We start from the raw sequence: 15386 nt of genomic DNA, 5'->3' as shown, positions 1-15386 counted from the left end.
GTGTTCCTGCTTGGAGGAATGCTCTTAATTCAGATCCTCACAGGGATAGCTAACTCCTTGTCATTTTGATCTTAGCTTAAATATCACCTCAAAAAGGCCTCTTCACTTCCATATCTACGGTGGTAATCCCAAAGCCACATCCCATACACTAGCTACCATATTATTTTTCATAGCCTTTATCACAACTGAAATTATCTAGATCTTTGTTAATACATGTTTACCTGCCAGAAAATAAGTTCTGTTACAACAGAGACCCCTATATATATTCCTAATCCTTGGTACCGTGCCTCATACAGTTATCACACAATAAATATTTGTTAAAATGACTTGAATGTTGAATGTACCATTAGTAATAAAAACCTTTTGCAATCAAAGCCTATAAAAATAATTTTCAAAATCCTAAGATCTGTAAGATGTCTTAATTTATCATCTTCTTAGTCCACAAAAATAAATAATAAAATAAAGGTAACGCAGAAAGATAAAGGACGAGAGAAGTGTAGATATAAAAATTCAAGACTACATAAAAACACACAGAAATGTAGGTCATAAGGGCCTATGAGTTTAAAAACTAAATCTGACTTCATTTCCCAAGAATCAAAGCCAAACAGGAAGGGGCACCTGGTTGGCTCGGTCGGTAGATCATGTGACTCTTGATCTCAGGGTCATGAGTTCAAGCTCCACTCTGGGTGTAGAGCTTACTTAAAAAAACAAAGCAAAACAAAACCCATGGTCTTTAGCTACAATACTAAATTCTATTTGTTAAACTAAAATAGAATACAAATATCAAAACGCAGTGACTCTAACATGAATTTTCTTGATTTTTGCAATCATGCTAATTTTACCTTTTTATAGGTTTTTATAGCTAGGTACCACCTCAAGGATAAAAGCAACAAGATTAGAAATAGGAAAGTCAGGATAGAATAAGTTATCAGGTGACAGATAAAATATGTATGCAGCAACACAGTTGCAGATTTTGATATTCCTAAAAATCTTGCCAAGTATACATTTCCCCCACAAAACCAGTGTAATAAGTGAGAACAAGCATTTCTGACCAGAGATTCCATATTTAAAAAAAAAAATCAGGTTTACTAAAGGAAGTATTTCTTCATTGTTCTTATACTCATATCTGGGATGGTTTGGAACACAGGTGCAAAGAGGGCAGTTATTATGATTTAGTTCTGTAACCAAAAAGGTCATAAAAACAGTCAAAACAACAACGAAGACATGAAGAGAACAGACATCAAATACACATTGTTCAAATTTCACAGTGTTCAGTACAGGTAAACACTCAATATGAAGTGATTAGCTGCCGACCTTAGAGTTGGTTGTCTCTGAAAAGTTGGCAAAACCATGGACAAGCAATGAAAAAGATCTCAAAAAAACCCAAAAAACAAAACAAAACAACAAAAAACACCCAGAAACAAACAAACAAAAAACCCTCAGAGGTTGAGATAGGTTTTTTAATTTTTCTGGGTGAGGGCCTCTGAGAATCTGACGAAAATACGGGTTCTTTCACCAGAAGAATGTGCATAAAAATTCTGCAGAATTTTAAACTTAATTTTGGAAGACCCCCAACACATAAGTCATATTAGAAAGGCATTTCTTTCCAGCACTGAAAAATCTGCTGTGAATTACCTTTTTCAATAGTTCGGAAAAAATTACACCTGTGATCCACTGAAGCGGTTTTGGGAAATCAAGACTATACTTATTTTTCAGTCATTAAATCATTTAAAATAATAATATTTTAATATGGGAAAAATTAATACCACCACCATAAAGGATAGCACTAGTTAGACAAAGCTCTCTGTAACTGCCTGGTGCTCTTTCAAATTACTGTGGTACTTAAGGCTTTCTGTATTAAAAAGTAAAATAGGTTATCCTTTTTTTGCCCAATCTCTAAAAATTAAGGAGAGATGACAAAAAGAGATTCAGGAAAAAATAGGATTAATATTCAGTTTTCATTTGTTTCAGAGGAATAAAATAAACTTCACATTTATAAAAAAGATTGGATTTTTAAATTTTGGTATATAAATATAGCACTGTGCTATCTCAAACTGTGGTTGGCAAAGCTGTAACTGGAGCAAGATTACAACACTTAAACAGATGTCTTTTGTGCATCCTAGAGCAGAAAAAGCTAGAAGCTACATAAAGAAAAACACTCAATACAAGATTCTGTAATAAAGCAAATATTTTTCTTGAAAATGCAACCATAAAGTATAGATACAAACTTATGAAGAAATTAGAGTTCACAAATAACTTTTTCCTCAGAGCCAATAAGCTTGGGCATTATGCATACAAGTTCACACTTCTGAGAACCAAAGGCAAATTTGGTCTCTGATCTCATGAAGCTGACAATCTTCGACAATCTGGCAGGAGGGACAGACAACAAACAAATACAATCAAACAGAGAAGTGAACAGAAGGGATACAAAAGGACATCTAACATTTCTCTGAAGAATAATTTATATTAAGCATTAAAATAATACTGATCTTACATGTTTGATTCAATGAGTTTTGACAATTTTATATATACCATCAACCCATAACTATCACCCAGAAAGTTCCCATGTGAACCTTTCCTGCCACTTCTCCCTCCCAAACACTTTGAGTTCTTTTATCATAGATTCATTTTGTTCTTAGATTTCATATAAATACAGCATAGGGGCACCTGAGTGTCTCAGTCAGTTGAGTGGCTCTTGGTTTCTGCTCAGGTCATTGTGTCAGGGTCATGAGATCCAGCCCCATATTGAGCTCTGTGCTCAGTGGGGAGACTGCTTGAGATTCTCTCCCACACCCCACACTCACGTGCTCTCTCAAATAAATAAATATATCTTAAAATAAATTAAGTAAATAAATATAGATCATAGATTCTACTTTCTATAAGTATCTGGTTTTTTTTATTCAACATGTTTTTGAGGTTTATCATGTAGCAGCAGTTTGTTCTCTTTTTATTGCTGAGTAGTATTCCAGATTATGAATACTACAATTAATTCTGTCTTATTTAAGGACATGCATTTTTATATTTTTGGATAAATATTTAGCAATTCCACTCAATAACCACTCTTAGAGTACACATATATTTAAAAACATTAAACAGTTCTCCAAAGTAGGAGTACCATTAATACTTCCACCGGTAATGTATACTCCATATCAAGGTTTTTTGTTTTTTTTTTTTTTTCATATCAAGGTTTTTTGTTGTTTTTTTTCCTTTTTTTTTTTAATGGGCCTACCTGCACTGTGCTAAGTACTGGAGAAACAGAACAGACCTGTCCTCACAAAGCTCCCTCATGGAACTTAACTGACATCTAATTTAAACCTGGATGGGTTATTAAGCAAAAAGGCAGGAAAGAATAGAAGTGTTTTAGAAAGTAGAAAGAGCATGTGCAAGGCTAAAAAAACCCACATAAGTTATTTTCATAATGCTAACTGGAAATAAAACTAGATCAAGTATTATGATGTCAAGATTATGCTAAAAAATGAGAAAACAACCTAGGAAGAGTAAGTTTTAAAAAGATTGATTAAGTCCTAAAGAGGTATTTATGTTTATCAGATGCTCTCATGGCATCATAGATCTACAGAATATTTGTCATTCTTAATGGTTTCAAGTCTCCCTCTCCCCCAGACTAGGATCATGTCTATCTGGGCTCACACCATTGTATCCACAACACCCTGGCAAATAGGTAACATTCAGAGATGTGGAAGGTTTATCAAGGGTATTTGTATTAATTTTCTTTTAAAATTTTCTTCTTTTTGGTATTTTCTATTGCTGTAAACAAATTACAACAAAATCACTGGCTTAGGACAACACACATTATCTCATGGTTTCATGGGTCTCTAGTCTAGGCACAGCTTAACTGGATCCCCTGCTTAGGATCTCAAAGTGAAATCAAGGAGTTAACAGGGTTGAGTTCTCATCTGGAAACTCATTCAGGGAATGAACTGACTTCCAAGCTCACTTAGGTTGCTGGCATAATTCATTTTCTTGAGGCTGCAGAACCAAGGGCCCTGGTTTCTTGCTGGCTGTTGGTTGGAGCCCCGTTAAGAGACCTCCTGCAGTTCCCCGTGCATGGACTTCTCCAACAAGGCTGCTTACTTCATGAGCCAGCAAGAATTCTCTGGTAGAAGTCCACTAGTAACACAGTCTTACATAACATAATCATGGAAGCTACATTCCCACCACCCTACACTTTGTCCATCACTCTACTTTTCAAAGTCTATCAACAGGCTATTTTGAAAATGATACATTCTGTAAAAAGATTCATACAGTCAATAATAACTGAGTTTGTTTGCAAAGTGTAGTGTTAAGATTTTACAAAATTGGCCAAGTTAACATGTATTCGCCTAATAAATGAGAAGGCAACTAGTTCCACCAACAGAAATGACTAATTACGGATGCCAATATAAGTGTAAGAGAATCAAGAAATAAAGGAAAGGCCAGAGTTCCACAAAGAAAAAATAAAAACAGAAGTAAAAAGCAAAGTATTAGAACACCAATGATTATATCTAGGATTAAAGGTTTTCTGTTCCTTCTCCTTTACCTTGTCATTTGGCACACTCTCAGGCTACAAGGTACCAGATCTACCTAAATCCCACTAGTTGAGAGACTTCATATATACCCCAAATTCAGCACTAATGGGAATAGAGAACAACGAAGGTAAAGGAAAAGTACAAAGCAGCTAAGGCCACCAGCTATAACTGGCATCTCAATCTACCATTTATTATTCTGCCATCTAGTGGCAGGATCAAAAACAAAAGCATACCAGATTGACAGGCTAAACAGGCACACCTGGGAGAAAAAAACCCACCAGTTTACTAGAACTACTAAAAGTAACAATCTAAACCCAGTCCTCCCACATCTACATATAAACACCATCTAGATAACATATTAAACACATAGCCAATTTTATTAAACAACGGAAACTCATGCAAGGATATATTCAAGCCTAGTAGGGTAACAAATTCATCAGTGTTTAACAACAGCAAAACAAACAAGAAAATTTCAAAAAATTACTAATGATATGGAATAAAGTAGTCATTTTTTTTTTACTGTTTTACTTTTACTAGGTCCATTCTGAAGTTTGTAAAGACCCACGAATACACAGATTGACCACTACCACACCACCAAATCACCACTACTCATTTATATACAAGCAGTTCCAACTGGGCCTTAAGACTACTCTCACTAACCTCTCTGCTCTTACAACTGATGGATGAGTCATAATGATTCAAGATCTTCCTGAAGCAGAGTTCATGCTGTATTTATCAGATGAACAAATTACCTGTTTTTCTATTTGAGCAACACATGGAAAACAAAAAACAAAAACAAGGGTTGTTCAAAGCTGATACTGTCCTGCAGACTTTTTTGAGCTTCTCTCTATACCTTCTCTTAAGATGAGACGCATTACAGATCAAAAAGATATTAGAACTCATAAGAACAAACAGGGCAAGACTTCTCCCAAACACATTAATTGAAAACAACATCCATGTTACAGTCCTATCTCTTAATTTCTGCCGTAACTGACCATGACACCTATCAATTTTCCCTAGCATTCATTTGAAAAAGGAAGAGTCTGTTCTGCTTTATACAGGACACTTAATAAACTAATTGGAAAAAAGGAAAGGACAATGAAAAGTTGGCACAAAAAAATTACATCAAAATAACAGACTGACAAAAGTATTTTAATGCCATTCAAAAAAACCTGAAAAAATTCTAGGATCACATATAAAATAGTGGATTTGGGGGCACCTGGGTGATGCATCAGTTAAGCATCTGAATCTTCATTTTGGCTCAGGTCATGATCTCAGGGTTCTCAGAATCAAGCCCCACACTGGGTTCTCCTCAGCGAGGAGTATGCTTGGGATTTTCTCTCTCTCTCTCTCCCCTCCCCACTCCTCCCCCTCAACTGGTACACTCGCTCACTCTCAAACAAATAAATCTTTACAAGAAATAAAATAAAATAGTGGATTTGATAAATCGAAACTACCCAATGATATTTTTTGCTTAAATCCAATATATACTGAAGTCTAAAACACCTGGGCAAAAGGCAGGAGCTGCACACACTTGGCATGTATTCTCTTTCTCTCCACAGAGCACACATACATGTGTATGTAATACATATTTAGGTCAGACACACATTCATACATTATAGAAAAAAGATCTCCAATTGTATGGAACAATTTTTTTAAAAAATCCTACAGTAATTCTGAAATTAAACATGGTAAACACTAGATTAAAGAAAATTAACACTGTATTCAAGAACATCTAAGCCTTTAACACGTTAATATGTATTATAAATAAGTGGACGGGATATGCAGTTTTTCCAAATTTAAATTATCAAAGGTTATTTTGCCTCCAACTACAATTTCTGGGATATTGGCAACCACTCTAACAAATAATTTCCATGATTTCTATGTTCTCTTCAAGGTATGAAGTTCATTCTATAGTCCAAAGAAACCAAAAGTGATCCCATTTACCTAGCTTTTAATCAGAAACTTTTCAAACAGAAAGTATCAGCAAACATAAGAAGGGGCTAATAAGAAAGAATAAACAATAGAGTCCATTTTCTCACTTGAAAGCAGCTGCAGGAGAGAGACAGAAAATACTGAACTATATGAAAACTTTGGTATCCTTCACATATCTAAAGTAATTTCAGCAATTTCTATAAAATAACATGTATTAAACTCCTCAAAGATTAGCATGTTTGGGATATACTCTACTTTAAAATGTGTTTATTCTGAGAATTACAAACGTTGCAAATGCATTTACTGAATTTTAAATGGACTTATTCCCCTCCCCCCTTTTCTTTTTTACAAATGGTGTTACATTATGTTCATTAGCTTTTTAACAAATTACTGTACTTGACTCCTATACTTCGTCATGGTAACATTGTATCAATATTATAGGAAATACATTATACTTTAGTTTACTTCTTGAGGAAGATAACTAATTCTAATGCATGACACTGAAAGTGGAAGAATCTGGGGCAGGGAAGAATAAAAATGTGTAAAAAGCTTGGTCATACAATGGCTGGTATCTCTGATGGAAAATGCTTCTGAGTCAAAGTCTAAAGATGCTCTGTATTCCATTACCTGTCAAAGAATTCCTCCAATAAGCAGAAGTATTACTATGACTTTCATGTCTGCCTTTGAATCTTAGATCCAATAAATCTGAAGGGACATGAAAATAAGTCATGCTCCCTGAGGCACTGCTTTTACACTGGAGAGTACTTAAGTGTCTGTCTTCAACATACAGAATTGTAATGATGGGAAACTTTTACACAGAACAATCTTCCTAATTCGAGAGCTGGGAAGTGTCTACAAGTTTATTTCTGTGTATTCTGTATTTGTTCAGGCATGATAGAAAGTTGTCTCATTTTATTTAAAGCCTTGTATTATAGAATTCAGAATTGTTCTGTAGTATTGTCAGTTTTAAAGCAGCTCACTGCACTCAATGCCTAAAAGTGTGCTTTTCAAAGAACATAAAGCAAATATTTGAAAATTGGTTGTCAATCTCTGGCTTCTATTATTTGGAAAAAATATTCTAAGCACAACACTTAAGAAACTTAATTTCCATGATAAAGTTTGGAGGTGGGATCAGTGAAGAAAATCTCAAATATCTGCAAATTCCTTACCACTGTCTTCTGAGATCTCCAGCATACCCTCAAAGTGGGAGAACTAATAGCAGAACTAGTCTGGCTATCAAAAATGCAAGTTTTGAAATGTGTTGGCAAATAGTGAGTGACTGACCCAACTGAATAATTCGGTGGGGAAAAAAACTGAAGTATGGGTATAGGCAAGACAGGTAAGACTAGAAAAACTTGGAGATGAATGTACTGGTTCTACCTCTGTCACTCTGGCCAAGTCACTTAGCACTTTACCTAGAATATTATAAAAGACCATAAGTGAATAAAAAATACTGGTAGCAAATTTTTCCAAGCCTCAGTCTTTTGGAAGTGGAGGGATATAATAAGTAGATGGATGGAAGCATCATGCCATTTCATAATTATACACATTTGCACATGCTATTTTGAAAACCAAAAATATCACCCGAGGCTTCTGATTTCAAAAGTATTCTCCCAACACACTACACAGTACTTCCTTTTCTCATCCGTAAAATGGGGGTAATAAAATATCTATTTCATAGTGCTTATGGTCCAGTAAGCCACAAATGCATTAAAATTTGCAACAAATTTAACCCAGATTTAGTATCCCTCCCCCAAAAATACAAAATAACCGAGTTATTAAGAAAAACAACAACAACAAAAAAACTGACCAAAGACACAAACATAAAACATAAAAGCACAAAGTCTTCTGTGAATGACAGGAGAAGAAATAAAAATGATAAATACACTATGGTAACCAGTCTCCAAAGATGGTCCGAAATAATTCTGTCCCTACCAGTATGTGTGACTCTCTGATAGGCCCATGTCTATTTTGAACAATAAAATATGGTGGAAGTGACACTGATCATTCCACGCCTAGCCCTTAATTGGACAAGCTGCTTTCTTGCTCTTGGAATGCTCTTTCTTAGAATTCAGCTGCCATTCTGTGAGGTAGCCTAAGCAGCCACATGAAGGAGCTAAAAGCTGCAGCTGAGCTTCCAATCAAGACTCCGGATGACTCTTAAGCAGTATAGCATCCCAGCACTTCTAGCCCCAGCTGACTGCAGCCTGTTGAGCCTCCCCAGATGACTGTAATCATCCCAGCACCAAGGCTGACATCACGAAGCAGAAAAAACTCCCACTCCACCCACAGAATTGTGAAACAATGAAATGCTTTTTGTCACCAAGTTTTGGGCTGGTGTATTATATTTTTATGAATTGAAACAAAAATTATCACAAAATTCCCAGGTATATACTCCAGCAACCATCCATACACATGCATCAGAAAATGGTTTTTATTAACATTATTCATAAAAGCAAAAAGTTGGAAACCCAAATATTCATCAACTAGGAAATGTATAAATACAAATTAAGGAAAATTATATACAGAATACTACTATTTTCAAAGCTCCAAACAAAGCAAAACTTAGCAATATATTGTCTAGACACACAAACATATGTATACTTTTAATAATGACAAAGGAGGTGTTAAACAACACTCAGATAATGGTTTCTTAGGGCTAAGAGGAAAACCAGATCAGGCTAGAGAAGAAATATGGATGGATGTGAAACTGGTTAACATCCTAGTTCTATAGTTGGGTAGCGGTTTCACACGGGTGTTTACCATTATGTTCATAATTACATATATGGCATATATATTATTTTATATGTAATTTGCATTTTCAATATAGTTTGATTTATAAAAATTTATAGCTTTATATTATGTTGCAATTCATATCCAACAATTATAACATTACAAACTTTTCAAAAGTCTAGAATTATTTTTACTTCAAAAGGAAAACCTTTTGTTTTAAATGCTGTTTATATTACACTTTATTTAAATGCAGTCAATTATTTAAACAACCAAAATAAAGTATACTAAACAAAAGATCTCCCTTTCTAAAGAAGTGACCCACTCATTTTAACAACCTTCAACAAAATATTTAAAAAAAGATTTTAGCTGTGGGACACTTAGAGACATGGTTTCGGGTGGGGTGGCAATCTCATGGATTGTGGGTTGGAGCCCTGTGTGGTTTGCAGCCCTGTTTCGGCTCCACGTTGGGTGGGGAGTCCATGGGAAGTCTGCCTGGGGGATCCTCTCTCTCTGCCCCTCCCCCTGCATGTGCTCTCCCTCTCAAATGAATAAATATATCTTAAAAAAAAAAAGATTTTATTTGCTTCTCAAGCTCATTTTTCTACTTTCAGTGAATAAGTGGCCTTTATAGATTTAAGATTAGATTTATCTCATCTCCCACACATTGTTTCATTATCCTGTTCCTTCTAATGCCAGAAAGCTGCTTGGCCTATTAAAATACAGTTTTCTTTAGCTATGGTGTAGAGTAAAAATGATTTTAGAATTAAAATTAAACTTCCATGATGCTTATTAAATTTTTAAAAATTAAGAACATATGCGATATTTTAATTGTCAATATATTCAACAAACCCTGTTCACTATAACAGATTTAAAGGCACACTGATGGATAAAAGAAAAAAAAAACACAAAAACATCTGGTGAGACCACTACAACATACCAGTTCTAGGACTCACAAGAATGTTGCTATTATTACATGGAATAGTATAAAGAGCTGACCAGTCATTTTGTTAAGAGTTCAATCCGTAGTTTAAAAAAAAAAAAAAAGTAAAGGCTTGGGGTGCCTGGCTGGCTCAGTCCAAGGAGCACAGGACTCTTGATCTCAGGATCGCTGAGTTTGAGCCCCACATGGGGTACAAAGATTACTTAAAAATATATATTAAAAAAAAGTTAATGACTTTATATTTTGGCTTATGTAACTCTCAGGATCTACAACATTCAATGATCCTCCCAGTAAGTAGACATAGACAAAGCTATTTCTATCGCAGAGACACTTTATTAGAGACAGGCGATTTATTTAACCCCAATGAGTATTTTTATTTCGTATCCTTTAACCTCTTGTGGGAATGTTTAAATGAAATCAGTCAGAGCTGTGATGGCTTCCTAAAGTGTTGTTTAATTTCCAAATTAATTACCAATACATGTATCCCCTCCTTTTGAAAGTTCCCCTTTTGCCACTTCACCTTCAACTTCACCACCAACCTACATCAGTACCAATTCTCGATAACTGAAAGAATCAAAGAGGATTTTCACTTTTACGGAAAATGGGAAAACGGAAAAACGGCGTTCAGTGTTTGTTTTGTGGTATGCCGTTAAGGAGGCAGCCTGCTCCCTAAGCAGTGAGAATTGGCACCATCAAGCTCCGTCCCTTGGGAACAACACTCAGCATCAAGCCACCATAGCTTTGAACTCCATCTGTGAGCGTCTGTCTATTCCTTTATCTCTCTCTCTATTTCATGCGTCCCTTAGGCCTAAACTCCTGTGCACCAGAAAAGTGTAGGGTTATTTTTGGGGTCTCGGAACACCATAAACAATTTTTTCCACATAAATTAATGGTTCTTTGCTTTATGCATTTTTGGCTTACAAAACTTTTCATTGGAATGCTCTACTTTTGGTTGGGGGATGCTGTGATCACAAAGTTAAATCAAGAGCCAAGAAACCAAACGGACCATTAATCCAACCCCACCCAAACTCATCATTTGCATGAACTTAATGCCTACATACCAAGGATCATTTCTATTCTTACTATTCCTCCACATCAAGATATATTTCTCAAGTTCAAACAAAATGCCACCTCGTACACTTTACTTATATTGCTAACATACCTTTTTTCATTTATCAGCTCAAAAGTTAACAGCATTAACTAGTCTGTCTTTTCTTATCCAATATTCCTTAACAGTGAGTTAAAACTTGAGACAGTTATCTGTACTCAGAAGAAATACTCACTGAACTAAAATCTCCCTCCCTTAAAGTTCTCCTAGGATATCCAGCTAGCCAGTCATTTCCCAATGGCTCGTGGCAATCACGCACTCACATAAATTATATTTCCATAAGCATTATCACCTTCTTTCTGCATCACCAACTCTTTCCTTCTTCTATAAGATTAAAATGACACCTTTATTGAGGGTGAGATTATGATGTTCACTACTAAGAGGTCCACCACCAATTCCAATGAGGTGGTGAGTTTCCACACCAACGATCATTTCTCTGACATCTTTGTCCTACAAATCACCTTATTTCTGACAGTAAGATAGTGTTATAGATCCCACAAAGGCTCAGACCTACAAGACTAACCTCCTCAGCCCCCCAATCTCCCACTTCACATACCAATCACAAGTTCAAGCTGTCACCAGTGCTTCTAGCCAACTAGCTATAGACCAGAAGTTCCAGTGACCCCCTCCTTGGGTTCAATTAATTTAGTACAGCTGCTCACAGAACTGAGATAAAATATTTAACTTACTAGATCATAGATTTATTATAAAAAAAAATAGAACTCAGGAATAGCCAGATAGAAAAGATTCATAGGGTAAGATTATGTGGGAAGGGGCACGCGGCTTCCATGCCCTCTCCGAGTACACCAACCTCCGCAAATCTCCTCATATTCACAAATATGGAAGTTCTCCAAACCCTGTCCTTTGGGGCTTTTATGAAGACTCCATTACATTGGCATGACTGATTAAATTATTGGGACCACTGGTGATTCAACCTCCAACCCTTCTCCCCTTCCCAGAGGTCAGGAGGTAGGACTTACAGTTCCAACCCTCTAATCACAGGGTAGGTTCCACTGGCAACCAGCCCCCATCCTCAGGTGACCTAAGGGCTTTCCAAAGTCACTGCATTAACATAACAAAAGATGCCATTTTTCCACTCTCATCACTTAGAAAATTACAAAGGTTTTAGGAGCTCTGTGCCAGAAATGAGGATGAAGACCAATCATACATTTCTTATTACGAATCACAGAATTAATACATATGATTCTACTGATATCACAGTCAAATCCAAGGTTTATCAAGGTATTACACAATAGAGACTTCCTGCGCTATTACTATCATCACCGAAACATAAAATGTGGTTACCATTAAGGATAAGGATCCATGTTAATATAAATTGAACACCCACTATGTTTTTTTTTTTTTTAAGATTTTATTTATTTATTTGACAGAGATAGAGATAGCCAGCGAGAGAGGGAACACAAGCAGGGGGAGTGGGAGAGGAAGAAGCAGGCTCACAGCAGAGGAGCCTGATGTGGGGCTCGATCCCATAACGCCGGGATCACGCCCTGAGCCAAAGGCAGACGCTTAACTGCTGTGCCACCCAGGCGCCCCACCCACTATGTTCTTAATACAGTGGTAGGATATTTTAGCATGATTAGAAATTATGTTCTTACCCTAAAGGATCTCATCTCTCTATAGTAAGTTATTAATATTATTATTCATTAGAGATGGAAATAAGAACCATATCACCGTAACAGTATTTTACCACTTTAGGCAAAGAACAAATAACTTAAATCTCGAGTGTTTTTACGTTACACGTGTTAAAATCTTCAAAACAGCTCTAGCCTATTTAGTTGAATGAAAAGTCCTGAACAAAATTTAAGCAAAGTAAGTTTGTTCTATACTGGGATCAATAAAACCTGTATCTATATCTCTCACACAAGGCAGATAAACTATACTAGATTGTTATTTCTGCAAGAAGTATGCCTGGCATGTTTCCTAACAGTTAATACATTTCAAAAAAATTATCCTACATCCCTGGGGAATTCAAACAAGAGGAAATACTAGAGGTATTAAAGAAGCTTAAATCATTAGGTTGGACCATTATCCAAATACAGCCTAATTCAAAGTCATTTATATTTCTCTCTGGCATATATTACAAGGGATATAGGGAAGAAAGGATAATAAGTATGTATACACTTTCCTTATAATACTTAGTTTAAATTTTAAGTTTGAATTCTGTAGAAATACTAGCTGACTAAATTGGGAGTTTAAAGAAAGGCGGTCCTAGATTTAAATTCTTCAGCAGTGCATTAACTATAACAACAAGCCTTCATTTGTTTACAAAAGAAATCAACTGTTATCCATTCATGTAGCATGGATTACATACTAACGGACAGCAGAAAAATACCACCAAATTTGATCAAAATCATTCATTCTGACCAATAAATAAACATGCATTAGAGAGCATTCTTGTTTACTATTTCCCTTAAGAATTGCTTTCTACTTAAAAGAAAAGCTTACTTGGAAGAAATACTCAACTGAACTAAAAACTCCCTCCCTTAAAGTTCTCCTAGGATATCCAGCTAGCCAGTGATGGGCTAGAATTTCATTTCCAATATCTTAATCATTTGCTAACACATAATGCCAAATTTCCACACCCCAACAGATTGCAAGTTCCTACATGAAGAATCAAGACCTTTCCTTTATTATTCTTTTTTAATTGAAGTATAGTTGACATACAATGTTGTATTTGTTTCAGGTGTACAACACAGTGATTAAACAATTGCATACATTACTCGATACCTGACCTTTACTATTCTTTGAATAAAACTTTTTATCCCCTGAAGAGAGTTTCTGAAAGGAAACTACTACTATCAAACCTCTCCTATTCTTCCTAAAACCAAGAGGTACTAAATCAATAAAGGAAATAAAGATATGGGAAAGCAAAACAGTAGTGGCCTTGGAAGACTGTAAGAAGAATAGAGAGCAATCCTTTACAAAGATACCAATACATTATTAAACAGCCCATTCTTAGGGTACTTCTAAATTCCTTCAGTTCAGATCTCTTTCCAACATTCTCTTTCCTTCTTTCTTTCAAGAACAACCACTCCCTACCTTATACAAATTTTAATATATAAGTTTTAAAGTGAACAATAGTTGGCAAAAGCTATAGTTTAAAAACCAGTACTTTTGCATTTATCTGATTATTTATCATTTGTCTCCTGAATGACAGTGATGTCTCTTCCCTTACCCTCTCTTCCTTGTAGCCTCAGTGTCTTGCTGAAAGACTGAAACTCCCTGGCCAGTTAGTACTTTTTGAAAAGTTGTCAAGGTTATCTGGAGACAAGGCTGACTCCAGCTCAAAGAGGTAATTTTTGATCTCAAGTGAAGAGAAGGATGCTTTCCTTTTCCTACAAGTACCTCCTGCTGCAAAAGAGCAGGCAACCTCCTCAGGGGGGTAAGAAGCCTGGTTAATCAAATTATTGCTAAACTTTATTGCCACATATTCTCCACAACCCTTTGATCAATGAAGATGGATCTTAAACACAATGCTGAGAAAAAACAAAACAAAAAAACAAGACACAAAAGTTCTAAGTGCATTTATCTCAAGTTTTAAAATAGGCAAAACTAAATAATATTATTTAGGAATGCACACAGAATTGTACCACCTATGAGGAAGAGCAAGTATGTAATTACTATACAAAAGTGGGGAGCAGGGGAGGCAAGTACACATCAAGGCTTCTGAGGTGGTGGCAATGTTCTATTTCTTGATCTGGGTGATGATCACACGGATGTTTATCTTATAATTAGTCAGTACATTGTACATTAGGTTTACATACTTTTCAGAATGTGTTATATTTCACCATAAAAGAAAAACTTTTTTAAAGACTAAAACCAAACATTTTCTCACCAAAAGCTTTTGCAGAACATTTTTCTCATGCTTATATAAACATTTAAGACATTTTCAAAGAATATCTCAAAAACTTCAAGAGTACTGCCTTCCAATAATTCCGTGCTCCATTATTGTTCCTGTGGATTATACAAGTAAGATGGTTTAATAATTTACCTTAATAATAAAACCTACTTAAATAGATTTTATTCTACTGGTATTTTAAGAATAGGCATGAACTACTAAGAGAGCAGATAATAAAAGTTCTCATCACAAGAAAAAAAATTTTTGTAACTTTATAAGGTGACA

General features: G+C 35.5%; 1 protein-coding gene across 1 annotated transcript in view; it reads right to left on the bottom strand.

The window, feature by feature from the left end:
• The window catches only part of STT3B (STT3 oligosaccharyltransferase complex catalytic subunit B), a 102982-nt gene that overhangs the window by 79824 nt on the left and 7772 nt on the right, over positions 1 to 15386 (bottom strand). The gene's annotated exons all lie outside the window — the stretch shown is intronic.

This window comes from Ursus maritimus, unplaced genomic scaffold (assembly GCF_017311325.1).
Source record: "Ursus maritimus isolate PB19 unplaced genomic scaffold, ASM1731132v1 scaffold_20, whole genome shotgun sequence".
NCBI classification, from domain to species: Eukaryota; Metazoa; Chordata; class Mammalia; order Carnivora; family Ursidae; genus Ursus; species Ursus maritimus.
This window is presented reverse-complemented; position numbering and strand designations above follow the sequence as displayed.